This window comes from Bactrocera dorsalis, chromosome 3 (genome assembly GCF_023373825.1).
Source record: "Bactrocera dorsalis isolate Fly_Bdor chromosome 3, ASM2337382v1, whole genome shotgun sequence".
Classification (NCBI taxonomy): Eukaryota; Metazoa; Arthropoda; class Insecta; order Diptera; family Tephritidae; genus Bactrocera; species Bactrocera dorsalis.
Window position 1 is genome coordinate 58,637,224 of NC_064305.1, and position 20,728 is coordinate 58,657,951.

General features: G+C 37.2%; 1 protein-coding gene across 4 annotated transcripts in view; it reads left to right on the top strand.

Moving 5' to 3' along the window:
* The first annotated feature begins 843 nt into the window (after positions 1-843).
* Positions 844-20,728, top strand: part of LOC105228557 (MAGUK p55 subfamily member 7) — a 39,288-nt gene continuing 19,403 nt past the window's right edge. The window contains exon 1 of one of the 4 annotated variants that reach the window (XM_049451714.1): positions 844-2,080. The gene's annotated coding sequence lies outside the window, so the exon portion shown is untranslated. The remainder of the gene's footprint in view (positions 2,081-20,728) is intronic. The other 3 variants (XM_049451715.1, XM_049451716.1, XM_049451717.1) reach the window with 3 other exon arrangements.

Here is a 20,728-nt window from a genome sequence, read left to right on the forward strand (position 1 = left end):
ACGTGTGACTTTAGCTTGTTCTTCAAACTGAATTTGCCATTCCGTGGAACCTGTTTACAGTCGATCGAAGAGATAACACAAAATTCACTTGAAGATGCTGAAATCCCCTTTCTAAAAAGTGCTTATGAAAAGTGTCTCGAGGATTAGAAAAATCGTTGGCTTAAGTATATTACGTCTGGTGAGGATTACTTTGTAGGCGACAAAATAATTATTGATAAATAATTCAACTGACTTTTTTTTATCACAGTGTATCTCAAAGATTGGCCAATATTTTCTATTTTTGTAGAGCTGTAAAATTACTTTTTTTTTAATAAAATATATGGCATAGTACCTTGCCGTTACAATTAAAAGCTCTTACTTGAAGAGATTTCCTTTGAATTATCACTAAGTATTTACTTATATTTGTATTAAATACATTTACTTAAATCAAAAAACGCGTGTGTGGCAAATAATCACAAATGATACCTACCCTTCGATGTATTTAACTGCTTTTATTATCGAACGCTTATGTATTTGGAACGCATATAACTTAGCTAACTTAATTATATGACATTAATTATTGTTTGAAAATAATTCAACAGGAAATGGCTCGCCATTAGGGTTAAACACAAGTTTCATTATTTGTCGTTTAAGTAAATTCATTTAATAACGACAAAAACCACCCTGTGTTTGCAGCAGCTATGCATCCCTTTTCCACCAGACTACCGTTATAGCCGAAGACATGCGCATTTCTACCCCAAACAAAGCTGTCTGACATTGTCAGTTGCAGGAAATGTCACCATTTGACATTTCCAATCAGAAACAGAGCGCAAAAAGAGCACAATCCGCTCGCCGGAGCACCGTCGCACAACAAACGTCAGCTCAGCTGCATGTTCTCCACTCGATGCACGGAAATTAGAATACAATTCAGATATGATTCGCGTTTGAGGCGGACGGGTAATGTGGCACGGTTGTGTGGGCTAAAGCGTTGGACGTAAAGCAGAAACAAAAATCAAAAGAAAAAAGTGAAATACAAAGAATTTTCCTGCACTTTTTCACAGGGAGCTTGCCAACAAGGCATGTGGAAATTTGTGCAAAACAAAATTTAAAGATAATGTGATGATTTGGAAATGAAATTTCTATTGAAAGCTTTATCGAATTGGTAAAAGTGCGCTCCGCAGTGTGGCATTTCAGTGCTGAGGTCGTTGCTACGTTCGATTCGTACGCAGACCTCCCTTCAGGCAGCTCCGTTTAGGCGAGCAACGCGCAAAAAACACGTCTACAGCTAAAAATAGCAGACCAAAAAAATTCCTTGTTGTTAAAAATATTTCGCTCGACGTAGTCGCAGTCGAAACAAGTGAAGTAGTGCTGTGAATTGAGATCTCGCACGAGAGTAAATAAATAGCGTACGCAACGTTCGCATTGCAATTGTGCACAGAATACTACGAAGTGTGTGGATAAAATACATATGTACCGTTATATGCATATATAAGTACATGACAGCACAGTAGTGAAATCAAAGGCACAAATTTCATAATTTCACCTCTGCCTTCGCCTGCGCCTTCGGTGGTGGCTGTGCAAGAAAGCAAGCGAGCGAGCAAGGTGGCCAAAAATCCAAAGTGACGGTTGTGCAATTCGGCAGAGGGGTGTAGCAACAAACGCCCATACACACGTACAAACATAATACCCAAATTGTGCAAGAAAGAACAAATACCAGTCGGTATATTAAAAGTTTGTTGTTGTGAAGTGTTGTTTGTAAGATCGGCAAAGCAAAATAAAATCTTTGGCTCGACAACACACGGAAACCTTGTAATTGCAGATTTATGTGCCACAGGCGTACAAACCTACACACAATCGGCAAAGGGCGCATATATCCACATACATACAGACGCGTACATAAATAGTGCATACATACAAATATATATGTATGTATGTATATGTGTTGCTTCATAAATCTCAGCCGTGTGTGTTTCATGAAATTTTAATTCCGTGTGTAATGAATTGTGTGTGATTTGTAGTGCCGTAGAAAAAAGTAAGAAAGAGGCGAAGTCAACTATCGCAGCCGCACGAAGAGACCCCCTTCTGCATTTCTCCTGCTGAGGTAAGCAACACGACAATGAAGTCAACAACTTCTTTATGGGCCATTTTCGCACATATATCTCTCTAAGTCATTTACATTTATCAAACGGAAAACTTAAGGCGCTTGGCTAAAATTCGATAATGGCATCATATTCTCAGCTGGCTGGCTGCTGCTCGAATTTCCGAAGACATATGTTTGAGTAAATTACTTACTTATGGGTTTTTAGTGATAGTAGCTGTTGCCTGACTCCAAAGCTCTTAAGTTGAAAGCCTTTTTGGATAGCCAATGCTTTCGGTTTGAATCTTTAAACTTATCAAACTTTGAAAATTATTCTGAAGGCAATGAGAATAGTAAGAAAAGATAGGAGATCACTTCGGGCTCATTTCTCTTTCGAAAACTCTGCACCACAAAGCAGGATGGAGATGACGAGTGACTTGTGGAATTTGGTCTTTATTCGTTCTCAATTGCCTATTCAGTCCAAATTAGCTCCTGTTAAAGAGAGTTATTCCGCATTGGATTTCGAGGCTGATATTGTTTTTGCTGTTAATGCTGGTTCCTAAATAGACGAAATGATCTACCACTTCGAAGTTATGACTGTGAACAGTGACGAGAGAGCCAAGTCGCGAGCGCGACGACTGTTTTTTTGATGACAAGAAATATTCTTCCAATTTTTTTTAAGATATCTAACATTCTGTTATACATACTACGATCAGAAGTATACAGTGACGGTCCATCTTAAGTTCATACATTTTTTTATATTTGTAGCGGGTTGCGGATGCCATGCCAAAGGAACTGCGCCGGCTTGGCGAACAAGAATGCATTAAGCCAACCTGTTCTAATTTGAACTATATTCCGATGGATACTGTATCGACTGGAACAAATGGAATTCAGCAGAGGCAATGTCTGGGCTATAAGGTTTTTAACTAGCCTGACAATGGTGGAAAATTATTGCCTCGTGTCTAGTCGCACATGCCTGGCTTTTAACGGCATTCGTACGCCTGAATATGATGAGTTCTTGTCGGCAGCGTTTGAAGCATTTCTGATATGTAAAATCGTCCTTCATCGTCTCTTCAATTTATATGGCAACCAGTCTCCTTGCTTTTGAATTTGTACGGCAGTTCGTAGACGTTTAGAAATGGCTGATTGAGTGACTACCAAGGGTCTTGCATTTGGCAACAAGATTGTAATGCTCATCATCTTCAATTCTTCTTCTTGAGTGTTACTATATTCCAGATATTCGATTCGTCTGTTGTACTTTGACGACTCTCATCAAGTAATAATAGCCCCGAACTTAACTCAGATGTGCAATGCTGTAAACACATTTCGGTTTTTGACATTACCACCTTTTGTTGCCTTTCTGAACGGGGTACACACTTTGTTCTAGTGCAATTCTGACAGCATTCAGCAAAACAATACTTGTCCGATGAATATACTAGATCAAATTTGGCCAAAGTTTCTTGTTAAGAGGTTTCGTCACTTTGACATATACCAATAACTTGAGAACGATTACCTTAAAGGTCGTGAAACTTCGACAGCATTCTAATTAAGTTTAGTACTCTAAGCTAAAGTTAGAGAATTTAGAGTTGTGGTAGAATCGCTCCAAAGGAACATATAGTATATTCAATTTCAAATAATCATAGGAATTCAATCTCTCATCTGACTTTTATGTTTAAGTTGTTTAATGACTTTTTCACACAAAAAATTCACAATAAAATAGAGCATACGAGTATTCACCAAGTTACGTCCATTCATGACTTATATACATAGCTTGACTTCCTTATTCCTCATTATCTCAGTGAGTTACTTCTTAAAAACTAAAAATTACTTAAAAAAAATCCTTTAAAAAACCCTAGATGAAGACTATGCCAAGACTATTGCCTTATAGTCTCCATAAATAACGACACAAAAAAATTATTCTAACTTCGGCATAGTTGACAATTTCCAATGATTTTTCAATTAATAAAAAAATATCAAATTACAGAGAAAATTATAAAATCCTGTACAAATATGGTACAAATATGGTACCTTTAAAGTAAAAATTTTTCGAAACAAAGAATGAAATTGACAAAACTCACTTGACATGTGTACATCCTTCCAAGCATTTCACTTTCCTGTCTTCGTTTCTTCCTTCCTGCCTTCGAAATTCCTTTGCTGACGCATGCAATCTTACATTGAGTTATATCACGTCATCGGCCAACACGAGCAAGTGCAAGTGCACTCCTATTGTTCTAGAGTGAATAACAAAACGGAAACAATGCAACACCACCATAAAGACATGGTTGAAGTATTATTTGTTAATAATTCAAAAATATGAACGCATCATTGTTTAGATATGTACATATGTATATACGTACAGACTTATATATGGATAAGTTAGGTATGTCTATAACATATAGGAAGGATAAAATAAAAGCTTTGTTGGGTAAGCACATATAAGAGAAATTTACACCGTAGTAAGGGAGTGTGTTTCCATCACCGTATGTCTTCAAAGTTAGAAAATATAGAATTTCTAGTTCTATCGGCGAGGAGACTTCAATTTTGGTACATACCGATATCCTACCATCGGGTTAAAATACTAAAAATTCCTTCGCTTGCTATTTGACACAACGGCCGATATAAGCTGTTTGTGTAACCAACTAATATTTAGAGGAAAAGGCTATCGATACAATTAGATACGCACAAGTCACCCAAATATCGCTTTCAACATAACGTCGAAAAATTCGTGCAAGACAAAGCTTCTAATAAAAAGATATGACGCAACAAGTCACAAATACTGAACATTAATGCATTAAAAAGGCTAAAAAGGCTAAAAAAAGCGTTAAAAAGGTGAGAACAATTTGCCTCGTGCACAAAATTTCTGATAGATTTATCAATTCGGCCTTAAGTAACTCATAAAAACTTTAACAGAAATTTCGAGTAGCGCCCTTGGGTAATTAACCAGTGATTTAACCGATAGTTGGCTTAATGGGAATCCAAACGAAGGCGTCTTAAATTTACCGGATTTCAAAATATTATATTAAGAAAGAAATCAGAGGAAAAGTTCAAGAACTACATATACTACTATACCTACGAATATTTTTTCCAAAGCTTGCTCCTTTGTGCTGCTTACTCGCTATTAGACAGACTAAAAAGTCTGTATACTTTCTATAAGGTAGTCAAATAGTAATAAATAAAATTAATAAAACGGAATTTGGTGTTTTTAAAATAAATTAAATTGTTGGAAAAGTTGATACTCTAAATATATCAAAAAGCTTGTTTCACATTCCGTTCATGAACATTTGGATGGCAAGGCTCGCTGTTCTCCCCAAAATTTACATATTTCTTGTTGTGAGCACACTCTTCGTTTGAAGACGTAATTAATTAGAAGCCAAATTCGTGAAATTGTTCCATCTGTTCAATGTATATAATAATGGCTTATCAGCTTTGAAATCACCTTTAGGGTTTCAGCAGGTTTCAGAGAAAGAATGCCTTGAACTCTTAGAGGATCTAACATGTTTCACAATGAACTTTCAATGCGTTGATATTCCTGGAGAGTGTGACTCAGATGGACCAGCCAGAGCGGATATCACCCTACAATTAGACTACTATACAGAGGGAATTTATTAACCTTTGACTACTTGTAGATACTTAATCGACAAACATGTCTTACTTGTAGATAAAACTTGACAACGTTTCGGGAGTTTCACTATACATCTTTTTGTATCGAAGATCATCTTCAGGAGGACAGGTTCGTTCAGAGAGAACATAATAGAGTGAGGGCATTTTGGCGATTGTGGTTTCACAAAGAACCTCTTAAAGAACTAGGTGTTCTACTTACCCAAGTACCTAGTTATTCAACGAATTCACCGGTTCTATACTGAATGCCTTTTTTCTGTTCTTGACCTCACAACAATGGTGGCTTGAAGGGAGTTTTGCGAAAATAAGGTGATAATCTGTTAAGGATTATTTTGAAATAAAAATGCATATTAATACGAAGAAATTTTTTAGCTCAAGTTCGTAAACAAGACACTTCAAATACCCGACAGACCGCTTTGTTGAGTTGTACAATTGATTGAATTTACTTCAAGTTTTCAGAAAATGCTTGAATGATATTTTGCTTTAGATATGTACATATGTGCAAAACAGGTCGATCTCTTTTTACGTTCAGATTACCTCTAACCCCTTTACTTGATTTCGATCGGATCGATATTGCCGGTTCTGACAAATGAACAGCTTCTTATCGAAAAAACTATGCAAATTTCGGACTGATATCTCAAAACTCAGGGGCATTTTCGACTACCCGAAACTGTGTTTCAGATGGTCCATCCGATGAATCCAATTTTTTATGACTCGTTTAAACATTTCTACTGATAACTGGCGAATGACACGGGTGATGTTTTGCTCCAAGGCCTGAATCGAAGCGAGATTGGCCGCTTAGACTTTAGATTTTATATATCCCCACTGGTAAAAGTTTAGCGATGTGATACCTCACGATCTTGGTGGCCAATCGACCCACTTAAAACGTGAAATTATATGCTCACCGCTGTTTTCTCTGAATCCATTGATTGATGCGATGTGTAGGAAGTGGCGCAGTCGTGTTGATACCAAATGTCGCCGAGATCACAAGCTTTAATCTTAGGCTAAAATAGCTGGTTATCATGGAGCGATAACGCTCACCATTGACGATTACTTCCTTGCCGGCATCATTTCGAAGAAATATGGACCGATGATTCCACCGGCTCACAAATCACACCAAACCGTAGTTTATTCTGGATAAAATGGCAGCCCTTGAATCTTTTCAGGTTAGTCTTTGTCCCAAATATGGCAATTATGCTTGTTTACATACCTTTGAGTTAAAAAGGTATGTAAGCTTGAAAACGTCGGTACTTTTTGGAACTTTTAAGGGCTTTAGGAAGGTCGAGCGGTCTCAGTTCTTGCACAAGCTGTATTTTGTACGTTTTCAATTTAAGATCTCGACGTAAAATGTGCCAAGTCGTTCCATACGTCAGTCTGGGTTGCTGCGAACAGCGCCGAGTCGACTCTCCACAGTCTTCGTATAAACTCTCAGCTGCGGCTGCTTCACCGCTTGCTGGACGTGGTCTTTTCGGTTGCATGTTGGGTCCCATGCTGGGTCCCAAGATAGGTGATGGCCTTGCGAGTAAAACGCACTTTGGCCGACTATGTAGACCATAAGTTGAGTGAAGCCCGCGAAACACGTGAATTTTCGTAAAAAATTGAATGATTTGTAAACGTTATTCAGGCGTGTCATTACATGATGAAATGCCAAACAATACTGAAGAAAAATGACACGACTCACGCGTGATCTGTCAAAAAAAGTTATTGAAAAATGTACTCGTACCTCTTGGATCCACAGGCCAATCAAACTTTTTTCCCGCCCAAGTTAAGTTAAGAGCTTATCCAGCTAGAAATCAACAAAGTCGGTTGCTTCTATGTGCTAATAGTGATGAAGTGAAAATACTCCAAGCTGAAATGAAAGCACTGAATAATGCTGCCATTGAGTTCTGGGCAGTACGGCATAGCTACCAACTGCGTTAGCAACATTACCATGCGTCCATATGTGTATGTGTGTGCATGGGCGAGTGTGTGCTGCTGCAATTCTCTGTTTACGCCAACTTAATTCTTGAGGTGTCTGTTAGATTGATGGCAACCACTTGATATTGCGGCACGGTCGTTTGAAATTTACTTATGTAAATAACAGCATAGCGAACTGGTTGGCATATGTTTGCTGTGTATGTGCGTGTGCGAGTATTAGTGTTAAATGCATTGGTAGTCGACTGACTGTCACCGCCATTAAATTGATGTGCAAGCAACTTGGGCATTTGCTCACGCTATGCGTACTTACACATGTGCTCATACAATTTGCAAGTGCATGCCGCACATTTGCATGTATGTGTGTGTGAATGTGAGTGCATGCGTTGAGAAGTGTGTGGCGTCATTCCATTAGTAACATTAATTTAACTAGTTCAAGGTCTTGAGACGTCCTTTTCCACTGCTGCTTATTCCGGCAATGTGCTTTCTTCGTTTTCTTTCGCTTTTATCTCTTTTCGCTCTATTTTATTAAACTCACATAGAGACAGACACACACACTCATATACATGTATGTATATATGTGGGTGCATAAGCACGCACGGAAAAATGGTTGCATGTGTTTGTGTGAGTTCAATGTCGGTTATCAACGCACCCTCATCTAGCAGCAGCAGAATAACAAGAACGAACATAATAAATAACAACAAAGCACACGTTGCATGCGATGCCAGCGGGAGTGGCGAATATGCCCGAATTATATCTGCACGCAAGCCGCGAGTGGGCGACTTCGAAAAGCTGAACCTGCTAGCGTCGCTCGTACGAGCGTTTATGTAGTTGCTACTTAATAATCGTTTTTTCGACAAGTTGGTGCCGATAGTCACCCATTTTTTATTGTTTACTTTGTCTTTAATTAGCGCAGTTTATCGGCTTTTTAGATTCATAGACCTCCATTGACCTTGAGCTTTAAACAACTAAAAGTAAATAAGTGATTGCATAATAAGCGAAATTAAATGTTTCTATGAAGAAACAGACAATAGAACACTCTTTTTATTTCACTGAAATACGACTTCATTCGTGTGACGAACTTGCCTATTAATATTTTCATCCGATTTTAGAAGCTCATAATATACACAAAGTTCCGATTTCGGCAAATACAGAGCATTACCTTTGCGTCATTGTTTAATTCGTATTAATTTATGGTACAATATCGATACTCCTGAGACAGCCACTTCGCACAGAGCTTTTACATACTAAAATAATCATGAAAGTATGTCTAAAATCATTCTTCCTTAAATTGCTAATTGGAGATTCCAAGTGTAGCTGGGTCCTTCTCCACTTGGTCTTTCCAACGGAGTGTAGGTCTTCCTCTTCCTATGCTTCCCCCGGCGGGTACTGCGTCGAATACTCTCAGAGCTGTAGTGTTTTCATTCATTCGGGCGACATGATCAAGCCAGCGTACCCGCTGTCTCTTAATTCACTGCACTATGTACGTCAATGTCGTCATATGTATATCTTGCACATCTCATCGTTCCGTCGACTAGGGTATTTGCCTTTACCAATGCGCAAAGGACCATAAGTCTTCCACAGAACCTTTCTCTCGAAAACTAGTAACATCTACTCATCAGATATTGTTATGATCCATAACTTTGTACCATATAGCAGGACGAATTTGATGAGTGACTTGTAGACTTTATTTTTCAATTGCCTACTTAGTCTGAAGTAGCACCTGTTGTCAAGAGTTATTTTTCGTTGGCTAACGTTACTGTTAGTGTTAATGCTGGTTCCAAGATAGAAGAAATTATATACGACTTCGATGTTATGACTGTCAACAGTGACATGGAAGACAAGTCGCAAGTAATTCGTCTTGTCCTGGTTCCCTAGCAGACCCATTTGTTTTGCTTCTTTATACATTGCTATAATTTGTGCGGTTGATTATGGCATTGTATGATATCAATCAATATCGTATAGGCGTATTTGTTTAGGTCGAAATCACGTCCCGTTTTAGAAGCTTCAATGGATTTTAGATGAGTTTTTAAGAAAATTAAAAGTCAGGAAAATCAATTGTAACTTCAATAGGATGCTTTGAATCGTACCTCTCTTTTTTCGCCTAAAATAGTAGGAATTCCTATCTTCAAGTACAAAGTTTTAAAAACGTCAGTAAATTAAATATTATAAAACTCAATTAAAAATATCCCTTAGCCATGAAAATCATTCTGAAATTCATAGAACTGATAATATTATATTAATATAACACTTAAACCACGTACAGTATAATGGCCTACTAGAATGTGTCAGTTGCTGCTCTACCTAAGTGGAGTATCTTAAAAAACTATCCAAAAACTTTACCTATGGTCCAGTGACATAGTATGAAATGCATAGTATGAAATTACGAATATTGCTTTATGACTATATAAAACTAAGTTCGGGTATAACGGGTAGAATCAAAGCTGGCGAATTTCCTTCAGGTGTTGGCAAAGTTTTTATTAAAATAAAAGCATGTTGCTTTGAAACATCGATTATACATACGATGTAATCATGAATAAGTCACAATCAAATTTGGTATCTTCTCAACATACATACTATATATTGCGGACCATACACTTAGACGTAGTTGTAATGTCATATTTTAGTTTGCGTCAGCAAAAATTGTATTAAAATATCTTCGAGTAAGATACTCGTATGTGTAATATGTCACGATAATATGTGCTAAACTTAACAGAATGAGTTGAGGTGAAAAAACTCAACCAAAAGATAGAAATTCACTATATTAAAAGTATGAAAAAGTGGAAAGGCGGAAATCATTATATGGGGTGTATTGTGACAAAGAGAAGAACGGACTAAATGCATAAATTAATTGCTAAGTTATACTCGATAACCAAATTTGAAGTAGTGTTATAAATAAATAGTACTCACTTACAGTTATATTGGGCATACAGTTTGTGAGAATAAAGAAAAGTAGTAAAAAGGAGTTGGAATATTAATGACTCTATTTGTATCTATTTTTACCAACACTACATGTAATTAACATGCCACGGGAAAATAAAATGCTCTCAGGCTTTCATTAAGATACCTGACATACAATCATCAATCACAGAATGGATGGAGTAATAGTATTTATATAAGGTTTCCCTCACTTGTATCCATTTTAAGCACAAAAATAAAATTTTATGAGTAAAATATGCCCCTTCAATTTTATTAAGATAACTAATATATTGACCGATGTATGCGATATAAAGTCACACGGTAGTTCGAAAATCCTTATATTAGGTATATGGGTCCTAGAGGAAGTACTGATCCGATTCAATCCATTTTTAATATACAAACATACTATTATAAGGTAAGAATTTTCTCTGAATATCAATTATATATCTTACACATTGACTGATATTTTCGGTCAAAAGTCAACAATTGGTGCTGGGGTCCGCATATTTAGTCCCTAGGGACATGAACAGTTTTTATTGCATTTGGAAAATTTTTAATCTCAAGGTGACATATTTCAAAGGCACTATTAGTGTCAAGTTGTATAACGTCATATTAATAGCATCTTGGTTTGTATACTTGAAAGTGAAAGAATCAAAAGTAATAAGAAATAGGCGAAGTTCTAGTGACAAAAAATAATCACAGGCTGGGGACCTGTTTTGGGTCCATAGTCGCTTAGGACTATAAGTTTTACGGAATGATTCGTAGAACATTTCCAGCATACACGCTTTACCCGTTTTTTGGCTGCCTGTAAATAAACCCGCTTTATTGAACAGTTATGATACGATTTTGACAACTTTTAGACTTGACATGGCATACCTTAAATGCACTATTTCTGAAAAGTTTTAACCCGTCATATTCATTGTATACTCTGAAACGAATTAATCATATTGAATTTATAATTGTATTATAAAGAAAGTAGGCGTAGTAATAATTCTATTTCGCCATTTTCGCACCATAATATATGAATCTCAAGATAATGTACCTACCAAATTTGGATGAAATTGGTTGATCAGGTTCTGATATATGGGTTTTCACCGTAAGATAAGCAGTGCCACTCGCATTGTCCCATTTTGATACCGGTTCCTGTAAGGCCTGTTGTATCATCTCGGAGGCCACATCGAATGAATCTATGAGACAATCTTATTCAACCATTATCACAATTTGGAGGTAATGCCGAAAATAATTTTCTTAAGCAATTTTGGTATATTTAGCTAAATTGTTTGAGAGATATACATACATATATGCTAAACGTATTAGGGACGGGACGACTAGCACTTTTTCTTATAGCCACAGATGCCCCTCTTTTATGGTTACTATTCGTTTGCCAAAAAAAAAATATATTATTGCGGAGTTTAGTTATGATACTTAAAACTTCCAGTTAATGGCGTTTTGTGGGCGTGGCAGTGGTCCGACTCTTATAACAGTAACCATTAGCTGAACAAAACTGTTATAGTCAGTAGCAACATGTTGTGAAACTGTGAGACGACGCTGTCATAATCTCTATTTCGATCGCTCTTCAAGCATCTATGCACATATATCTTTTGAAGGCAAAATGCACTCACCCTAATGTGCACCAGTTATGCATTTTCAAAAGTTCTCTTAAAGCCCCGTAGAATTTTCATATTTCACGGTCTGCAAACGCTTCATTGAAAGTGTTGTTGTTGTTGGTGTTGTTTACAGTAGCTGTAAGGCTTTTAATCACAGCTAAGAAATTTAATACCTCCTTTTTGGCGCTCACACATTTTCATTCATGCCACATTGGCCAAATTCACTGGAATCGCGTAATTTGCAAAACACGACGGCATGAACACACACACACACAAATAGTGGTACTCGTGTACGGTGTATCCAGCCGTGGGCCGTCTGGTAGCAATTTCGCAACTTTGTATGATAGTAAATACAAGTGCGTTATTAAAAGGGCGTTCAGTGGGGCAATATGCGAGGATGTGAAATATGAGAGCAGCGACTTTATGTGACATTAAATGCACACAAACAACAAAGCGGAGCAAAAAGTAAGTTTTCATTTTGTCCACAAGTATCCACACATTCGCCTACATTTCGTCGGAGCTGTGTATTTATTTATTCGTGGTTGCCATATGAATGCGAGCGCCCACAAACGCACACACATGCAAACAAGCATTTATGGAACCACGCCGCGTTGGTGCTTCCACACTATTTTGCACTTTTGTTTACTTTAAAAGAGTGAAGCGTATAAGAATTTATTTTCTTCCTCTTTCGCTTCCTCTTCCTCGGTTGTTGGCGGTGGTACTCACACGTTTAAGTGTTTGCTTTTTATTTGGCGATATCATATTTCATAGGAATTCAAGTGCTCCAAAGGAGTTTCAAAGTGAAATACACATTTCTGTACATATTTTAGAAAATAACGGTTTGCATTTGATATCTGAAGTGGCAAAATAAACACGAATAAATTATACTTCTCTTTGAGTTACGGAGCTATTTTATGATTCATATCAATTCGGAAAACCACATATGTATGTACATAAATAGAAAGAGTTATGCGCTAATAATGTACGTACGAGTATAATAGTTTTGTTCACCTAACGGTACATAACTAAACCACTACAGCTACAGTAAACAAGCGCTTAGGACAATTCTTATAAGAACTATTATCAGCACTGATATAACGGTACCGCTCTCCATATAACGGTACTGTTAGAAACTACTAAAAGCGCAATAAATCATTAACTAAATACATCAGAGACATAAAATTTTACCCGCGAGATGGTATGACAAAGACTTGAAGGAGTCAGTGTAAAAATTATACGATGAGCGTGGCAACGCCCACTTTTAGGTAAAATCACATACCTCAGTACCTGCGGCACCAATTTCCACTAAATTCGGTACATAATATTCTTCTAACATTCTTATTTCACAGTGCGAATATGGGCAAAATAGCACTCCAACCACACCTATTTCCCCAATAACACAATTATAAATTGGATGTGATTCTTTCACTTTCCGGTCTACAAATCTAGATGAAATTAATATAACGGTATACAACTTTGCATAAATAATCCTTTAAGAGTATTCCACCTTAAGACCAAAAATTGTTCAAATCCAACCAAAACTCTTCAAGCTCCTTGGTAGCGTATATTTGGACCCAAGTATCTATAGTTTACTTTCCACCGAAAATAACGGCATGGGATTTGTATATATTGAAATTCAGGAATTGAAATTTGCCCGACAATGTTGGGTCTGTCTGTCAAAAATAGATTGAGTCGTGTCAATACTTCCCCCAGCTCCGTATACCTAACAGAACGATTTTTGTACTTGCAGGTGACTTTATACCCCATATGCCGACCAAAATGTAAGTTATCTCTATGAAAACGAGATAAAGTGTTTTCCTGTTACCAATGGGTCTTTTTGCCTAAATTTAATATACTTGACCGAAAACTTGATGCAGTCATCAATCCATATAACAAGCACATGACATCCGGCTGGGCATATGATTATTGATGGAAGCATAATGAACCTCAGAGAACATTTTATTAGTATGTGGCATATTCTTGGTATATAGTCCTTTGTAGTATTTACAAATATAGATGAAATCGAGTCGATACTACCACAAACTATCATATACTATATAAGTAGAAGTTCATTTTTCTAACAAACTTCTTGTCAAATATGTCGGTCAGTGTATGAATTATATAGTTGAACTTCCATAACTCGAACTTCTATAACTCGAACTCTTCAATTGACAATAGAAGTCAAATTTCATACAGATCTCCTTCCATAACTTGAAGTCTCTTTAACTCGAAGTTTTTTGTGGATTATGGTAAGGCAAGTTAAGGAAGTTCAACTGTATGCATAATTGCTTGTATTCTTCTATTTCCTCTGGTTTGCATCTGGAGGTACATATTTCTCCAGTTTGATTATTGCAAGTTGCAAGAGTATAAAATTTCCGGCTGCACCCGAACTTATATCTTCCTTACTTGTTTAAATTAATTTTAATAATTCGAAATATTACGTGGTTTGTTCAAAAAGTAAAGCGAAGGGGGCCATCGCCCCGGGCGCAACGTCTTTGGGGCGGCAAAACGATCTTCGCTCTTTTTTACTAAATTTATTATAAAAGATAAAGAGTTGTACACTCACAATGTAATAATCTGAATAACAATGAAAAATATAATTTTTTACTCGAATACTCTTCGGTCTTTGAATTCGTCTTATATCTTTTTTAAAAATAGTGATGGAACTTAAAGATGCACTTTTCTAGCTTTGATCGCTGCAAAATCACATATCATGTCATTGCAATTTAAAGTTGAAGCAGTTTCACATTCTATTGAGAGAATCGCTCTGACTCATGGTCGATCTCAAGTAAGATTTAATTTAAGTTTGATCGATCAATTTAAGTTTGCTTAAAGATCTTTCACAATATACAACTGATACAGGTATAGTGAGTATTTGTGTGGCTTCTAGTTCCTAAATTGTATATACTTAATATCCAATATATTTTGTAAAAATTCACTTTTGTTCGAACCACCTCATGAAACTTGTAGGTAGGTATATAAAGGAGGGCGGCAGAACATCCTTGTCCCCGGGCGCCCGAAGTTGTAGCTACGCCACTGCCTGAGACCAAATTCTCTTAATCAATGTCAACGTTGTTTTTGATCGAAAGTGAGTAATTTTGCCATGAGCTTCGCTGCGACAGGACCCATACCTAAATCATTGGTTAAAATCAAATACCACGAGCTAGAACAATATGTTTATGTCCCTTAGCATATTCTCTAATCGTTATTCGAGGATTGGCCAGTACTATTTTCTTGACTCTGAAATTGTTATATCATTCTAGAATTTAACTTTGCTACATATTTTCAAATACTTAATTCCAGAAGGTTATTATTAATATATAAATTAGGTTCCATAAAGCCACAGGTGCTAACAAGTTAAAATACAATTTTCAAAAATGCCGTTAGATGAAAAAAAGTGCACTGAGTCCCGATTCTAGTGAAAATTTAACTGGATTTGTTTGGAAACAACTGACATAGGAATTATCTATAATATTGAGATTAAGAATAATTAATATGGTGATTATAGAAAGGTACACAAACTTTACACCAGCCATAGCGTCTTTTATAACAATTTTAATTTTAGAAGCTTTCAAAAAAATAAATGGCCAAAAGCTCAATTCATCCTTCCAGTTGCTCTAATGATTCAATTTACCGAAACGTGACACCTCATACAAAATGGCATTTAAATTCATGAAATTGACCTAAAAACCATTGAATAGAAAGGCCATTTTGCCGTTGCGACTTCTTGCTATGTAAAAACTGCGCGGCCCCCCGCGCACCACAGGCAACACTCTTTCGACCATAACCCCACAAAGCGCAACACTTTTGTGTTTTCTTTTCAAATTACACAGCATAAGCATAATACAATTTCACCGTCACACCAACGCACCCCTACACCCACTTGCCGTCGTTTACAAAAGCGTTATATACTCGTACATACATATATATCACGTGCATAGTAGTGCACCTCTTGAATAACTCATTCGTGCGCTCATAACGGCTGTTAGCTCGCACATACATACATATAATATTTAGTAGTGGTGAATCCTTGCACTTGTCGTTTTGCAAAAACAATAGCACATCGCGTTGCAAGCAAACAACCAGCTGCAATAAGAACAAAATGCACAACAACAACACAAAAATATATAGTTGCGACTGCTGCACCGATAAACAATGCGAACTAGCTGCCACTGCAACTCTGCCTCTTTTCCAGCTTTTGTTTGTCACCGCTCGTGCATCCTTTCGGTGTTTTTCTACTTCGTCGTTTGAGCACGTCTGAGCTACCTTTCAAATGTTGGTGAGTTGCTGAGCGGATTTACTTTACACCCAAGGGCACCGATATTGCATAAGTATACCGGTTTTCTGCACCTACTGGTTGTTTGAAGTATCCTGGATTAATCGAAATAGTTATAGAGTTCCTTTAAGTTATCAGCTTAGCTATAATATCTTATTACGATGTAGTGATATTATTCGTATTGCAATATAGACGAATTAATTTTTCGAATTCAAAATTATTAAACATATTACAATTCTGTAACCATTAAAACATTAACTAGTAAGTAATGAATGGATAAGTTCATGTGTTACCAAACATTTTATGTGCTCGGATCAAAGCTGTCAAGTGTTGACAAAACTTCATACTAAAAATGCTGCGAGAGAATTAAAAATTAATTATTCGACGAAAATTATATTAAAATCATACTGAATCGAGGTATATCAGACATAAACTTAACCGAAGAGGCTAATTTGGATATATTGATTTGATTTTCAAAACGTCAACCAGGAGATCGGAATTAATGATATTAGGGATATGAAATTAAGACCAAAGTGTCATGTTCAGCACTGAGTCATTATATAATAAGAATTGTTAACATAACGAAAATTACTATATGTCTTCTTCCTTATTGGCGTAGACGCCTCTTACGAGATTATAGTCGAGTTCACAACATCGCGCCAGTCGTTTCTCCATTTTCGCTGTTTGATGGTAATTGGAGATTCTAAGTGTAGTCAGATCCTTCTCCACCTCTTTCTAACAAAGTAGAGGTCTTCCTCTTCGTTTGCTTCCACCCGCGGTTACTGCGTCAAATACTCTGAAAACTGGAGTTTTTTCACCCAATCGGACGACTTATCTTAATCGACTGCGGTTTTTGCGGTTGCCAATGACCATAATCTTCTGTAGCACCGTTCTCTCGAAAACTCCGAACGCCGACTTATAAGCTGATGTCATCGTCAATGACTCTACATCATATAGCACGTCGCGGATGATGAGTAACTTGTACACGTAGAATTTGCTCTTTGGTCGTCGAGAGAGCGCTTTACTTCTCAATTGCCTACTTAGTCCGAAGTAGCACCTGTTGGCAAGAGTCATTCTGCATTGCGTTTTGAGGCTGCCATTGTTTATGGTGTTAATGCTAATTGCCAGATAGACGAAATTATCGACGACTTCGAAGTTATGACTATCAACAGTGTCTTGGGAGTCAGGTCGCGAGTGGGATGGCTGTATGTTTATCGCAGGAGATATTTCTTCATGCCCTCGTTCACTACTAGACCAATTTGCTTCGCTTCTTTGTCCAACCTGGAGAAACCTGGGACCTCCTTGTCTGAAACATCGTTCGGTATTGAACGACTCGGTAAGATCCTTCTCGATCTTAACAGAGCTTTTGGTATTGCTCAATGGTAGTCTGATTTTGATATATCAGAGTTAGCCACTCGATGGTCCGAATGGCCCTACTCCAAACTCGTCGTTGTAACATAAAAAAAAATTCACAAACCATCGAAAAAATGGCCAAAACCGATCAACAGAAAGGGCTTCGTCTTCCATCAGGACAACGCTAGGCCACACACATCTTTGATGACTCAACAAAAACTGGGGGAGCTTGGCTGGGAAGTCTTGATGCATCCACCAAATAACCCTGACCTTGCACCATCGAAATACCATTTGTTTTGGTCAATGCAGGACTCCCTTATTGGAGTAAGGTTGGCTTCAAGAGAAGTCTGTGAAAAATAAGTTGAAGTTTGATTAGAAATACGAAAATACTTTTTCGACTACCCTACATACGCCTTAGTCCAAAGCCCTATTTTCACTACAAGGTACACACATGCATAAATATTCCTCATGAATATGGAGTGTGGCGGGTGGAGACCAAAAGGCCTCACCGTGAACTGGAAAGGTGTTGCGAAAATGCGTTGTGCAAGTGTGTTTATATTGAACGTCGCGGACCACAGTGGCTTGTCGTTACATTAACGTTCGCTAACAACTACAGCTAGCTTAAACTCAGGAAAACAGGAGAAAGGGAATGAAGAACAATTTTTTTATTCTCTCATTCAGTTTGACAGATAGGATTACGGCGGGTTTTTGAAAACCGAAATATGTCTAAGTGAGTTGCGTCGTTGAAAAACATTGCCTATGCACATATACATACATACATCGCTCCGTTGCACCCGTAATCGCCTCTTCCTTACATAGTTTTTGTTATTCGGAAACATGCGCTATTCTGTAAGTATGTAATATGCACGTTTTTTGCCCTGTTCGGCCATTCTACTAAGTTCCAGCATTGTTTTAGCTGTTGCTTGCGCTCATACTTCAACACGTTATGTAAATATGGCTGTGTGTATTTTGAGTTATGAGTTCATGCGCATTTAGTCCAGTGGCTTTTGTTTGGATGCACTCCAAAAACTGCTCATTCATTTTGTTTTAATGCACACAAATAATATGTATGTATGTATTTAGGGCTTGGTGCAGTTGCTGCCCATGTAAACTTCGGTATTTGAACATTAGTTCGAAACATGTACGTTTGTATGTGCTTCTTTGGAATTATGTCAGCACATGCAAATTTTGTGTGCCATATCCTGGCTTGTTCCGACTTGGTAGACTGAAAGGCTGCAAAGTAATTTGACAATTTAAAAACAAAACGGCGTATTTATTATGAAATTCTTCTGTTGTTTCTTATTCTTTTTAAGATTTCTTTAACTTTAAAATAATACAATTAAATGACGTTATCAAGAGGAAAGATAATTGATTTAATGAATTTAGTTCATATTTCACTAATCTTCTATTATTCTATGAAATTCAACACAAGTGTTTATTCACCTTATCGTTTATGACCTCTCATTTCCTTCTTTCCAGTGAATCCAACTGATTTTGTTATTTATTTCTGAAAGGCTCCATATTGTTCGACAATACATATGTACAAACATATCTACTTCTTTATTCAATAACGGACCCTTTTGTAATATTATTATGATACGTCGTAATTACGTAGGTAGGTTCGAACCCTGCCATCATGGCCTTAACTAGCGCTGGTTAAAGCACTGTCGTAAGACTTTATAATCAGGCTATACCGTTTCATTGTTGTGCTCAAACTATTTGGTGCTTTCAACCACTTAAATATATCCATTATGCTTTTTGTGGGCATTCAAGGTTTGGTGCCTGAGCGGTTCTAAGTATTTCATGTCGGGCGGACATTCACAAAGGAAGTAGAAACCAGTGAGCTTAAAGCATTCATGCAGTTGAAGACTACGCTGGAATTATTCTGTGGCGTCGACAACGCCATCAATGCCGCCTGGCTTCTATTATATGTATTATTCTGCTTTCTGTGGGATAACACAGGAAATTGGCTGAATTTCGTAGGCGAATAGAAAGAGTAACCGCGGCGATCATAGGAGTAAACCCTCGCCTCTAAACCGCAGTCTATTTTAAACCCATCAGTATTGATAGACCTAATATTCTCCTCTCTTAATAAACCTCTGCTCCAGTAACGACTAAAAGGTAACTTGAAATCTAACTTTGGGAGGATATAGTCTGATTTACTAAGTTTAGCTGATTCAGAATCTCGATATGTCTGTAATATTTCTGGTTCCAACTTTCTAATACTTTATTTTGATAGCAGAACTTGTTGCTGTCTCTCGAGTAAATACGTCTATGAACAGTTGATGCAGGAACATATTAAGCGCCTCGGTCGGAGGCTCTTTGTATTTCACTTAATATCCTGATACTGTATTGTTTCTTTATTGCTGGCCACCAATCCCGATTTTTAAGAATACCATACCAATTCAGTTTGGTATTCGTGAAAGAGAGTGAAATTGTTTTACTACTGAGTTAGAGAAGATCAAATCGTGGGATTTTTGTTTTTTTTTTTAGTGTAATGCATCAATTCCGTTTTACTACTCGTAGGGTTAACACCTAGTCCGTTGTTCGTGGCCCATAGGTGTAACCTCCGTAGGGCTCTCCATAATCTCACGCTTAATGAACGAAAAGAACTTTTATCCTTGCTTCGGAATATTCGACTCATAAAATCGGGGGTGCGCCCAAATTGCATCTGATCAAATTTGAACCGGACTGAAAAAAACGACATGTATTTTGAAATAAATATTCATTATAGTTTAAGACAAATTCAAGCATGCTTAGTTTCTATGTATATAAGCCTGAACTGGGATGACTTTCGGTGTCTTCAGCAAATTTTACGGTTTCAGGTCATTTTTGGTGCTGACGTCATATTCATAAGCACATTTGACGTAACACTAAGTAATGATTTTTAATCGCCTTTCGTACTTCGTTCTCGTCACAAGTATTTATACGCCAGAATGTGGAGAAGATAATAAGATACCTTAAGTGAAGCTTGAATTTTTTGAT